This window comes from Pleurodeles waltl, unplaced genomic scaffold (assembly GCF_031143425.1).
Source record: "Pleurodeles waltl isolate 20211129_DDA unplaced genomic scaffold, aPleWal1.hap1.20221129 scaffold_70, whole genome shotgun sequence".
NCBI classification, from domain to species: Eukaryota; Metazoa; Chordata; class Amphibia; order Caudata; family Salamandridae; genus Pleurodeles; species Pleurodeles waltl.
In genome coordinates, this window is record NW_027150391.1 from 2,095,944 (window position 1) to 2,098,590 (window position 2,647).

General features: G+C 43.9%; 2 non-coding genes across 2 annotated transcripts; one reads left to right on the plus strand and one right to left on the minus strand.

Annotated features, from left to right (window-relative positions):
- Positions 1-242: 242 nt before the first annotated feature.
- On the minus strand, positions 243-314 carry TRNAQ-CUG (transfer RNA glutamine (anticodon CUG)). The gene has a single exon. It is a non-coding gene; the product is annotated as a tRNA-Gln (tRNA).
- A 1,052-nt stretch (positions 315-1,366) lies between these two features.
- On the plus strand, positions 1,367-1,439 carry TRNAF-GAA (transfer RNA phenylalanine (anticodon GAA)). Its single transcript has one exon. It is a non-coding gene; the product is annotated as a tRNA-Phe (tRNA).
- Positions 1,440-2,647: the final 1,208 nt, after the last annotated feature.

Genomic DNA, 2,647 nt, shown 5'->3' on the forward strand with positions numbered 1-2,647 from the left:
ATTGTTTAAAAGGAGAAACGACCAGAAAACAGAAACCCCTGATTAACCACAAAAGCAATCGATATCGTCTCAAATCACACACGGGGGTCTTCACACGACTCTCCATAAAACCCTCCGTTTAAACAGGATGTCGAGTGATTAGAAATAGACAAGTGACACATGAACAGCGCTGCTATTTGCTGATCATTGTCAAGACTGAAATGGTGTAAAGTACATTTTATTGACAAAGAAACAAAACCCTCAGGTCCCACCGAGATTTGAACTCGGATCGCTGGATTCAGAGTCCAGAGTGCTGACCATTACACCATGGAACCGGCTGAAGGTGTCACTCCAGACAGAAGTTTCACTGCAGGGAGAAAGTGACGGATCATGTGACCCTCCCCCTCCTGCTCTAGAGTGTGTCACTCAGTCCCTGCTCCCACAGCAATGTAGTCGAGTTAAGGTCGGGAGCCCTTGTTATTGCCACAGACATCCTGTTACTTTCCAGTCTGGAGGGACATAGCTCTGGCCACCGTCGGCTCATTAAATCATCGACGCCAAAATGGCTCTAAAACTTTAAAAAGCTCCATGTGTTTTTCGTGTGTGGCTACAAAATAACCTGCAAACAACTGGTTTCAAGCTTAAGGAAAACAAACCATCCCGGGTTCCTCCAGACAGCCTGTTGTGTTTGCTGCAGTCTCATCACACGGCGGCTGGGGGGCGCTGTTTGCATGGGGGGCTCTGACCCGGGACACAAGTTCTTTATTGGGTGCACGAGGGTTTTGTCACCTGGCTTCGTTTCCGGGGAGCGCTTGTGTTTGCACATTACCAGCTCCGGGGGGGGGGGGGGGGCCTTCTGCAATTCAATCTGAGAGGCCACCGCCCCCCACCATTCACTGTCAAACCTTTCATTGCCCCCACCCCTCTACATTCCACCCAGAGCAGGGCTGTGCATGCATTCTAACTGCACCAAGTACAGCCAGAGCCGGGCAATGGAGGTTTAAACCAGGAGCACCGCTCATGCAAAAAATACATATTAAGTGTTGGAATTACAGATAGATGGGGAGAGAATATAAAAGTGCAAAACCACAAACAATAGTTTGTTTTGATTGATAACTGCTGGCAGCAGTCTAAGAGGGTGCAAGACTGATGTTAAAGGGACCCTGAGAGCCCTCAGCTGAACTACAGTGACGTCACGGAGAGATAGAGAAGATGACGTCATGGACCTGCCACTAGCCCACTTCTGGTTATATATTTGTGTGCACTCCTGCGAGAATTTCATGCGTTTCATTCTCTTTCAGTTATCACCTTCTGCTGTGTGCATGCACTGCCACACTTCACATACGTGGGTCACCAATATCAACTGGCCACAAAATGTGATGTACTCGCCGAAATAGCTCAGTTGGGAGAGCGTTAGACTGAAGATCTAAAGGTCCCTGGTTCGATCCCGGGTTTCGGCAGATGGTGGGTTCACTTTTTATTCTTTCATTCTCTTTCTTTTATTGTTTCCTTCTTTCGTATTCTTTCTTTCTCCGTTCAGCCTCCTTCTCTCCAATTTATCCCTTAAATGAAAAGGTCACACGCAAGATGGATTTTTACACAGCTCTAAGGTTTAATGCACCTGATGCCCAGATCCATGATTTCTGACGTAGGTTCTCTAATGACAGAGTTGAATATGGCACAGTAGCTTAGCTGGTTAATGCGCCTGCTGCAAAGCAAAACATGAACTCGAAGGTCACAGTTTTATAGTTTAGGACTCGTTTTAGGCCAATGAATCCTTTGACCCAGTTGAGAGACACCGTAGGACGAGATAGCTAATCAATATATCAATCAATACATCAATAATGTCATCAATATTTATCACGACAATGCATTTCACTTTAGTCAAAGTCATTAATCAATTCAAAACGCTACCATCACCTTTCAGCCATGAATAACCACACCAGTTTAGTAGAATTTTATGAATTTTATTCCCTATTAATTACAATCTAGAAGCAAATGCGTTAATCTCAACAACAAGAAACATAATAGCATAGTCACGATATGGCAACTTTGATAAGATTTCATAAATGCGAGAATCACAAACATCAGAATATAACACGGCGTGAACATAGATAAAGTTTTGCAGAGTGTCAATATTGCGTCAGTTCAACAAAGCATAGTCTCGGTTTTTTGTCTATTTGCGTCAGTTTAGGTGAACACCTGTACTAACCACTGATTAGCATTCGCATGTTGGGCTTCATGCAAAACAATTTTGAACACCAATTTGGAAAACATTTAGCTAAGGTCTCTGTCAAAAGTAAGCAGTTGGTACCTAGAAAGGAAAAGCAAACAGACAAGTTACAATTGCATTGTCATAGTTACCCTCCAAAAATTAGGTCAGCGCACAGGTTCAGTCTTCGTCTTCAGGACATCAGTCAAATAACCATCAGTCAGAACTCAGCTAAGGGACAAAAGGGGCACTTCCCTCATAAGGAGGAAAGTGTAAATGGGCAGTCTAAGGGTGAGGATTGTTTTAATAAAATCTCAAGTCACCAAACAGAGTGACAGAGTTTCTGGATAAAATCAACAGCATTCCCTAACCCGCCTAAATGACCTCTCTGTGACATGGGTTTTTATCCCTTTTCCGTGGTACATTCCCCCAAAATTCTATTGGACATTTACTATA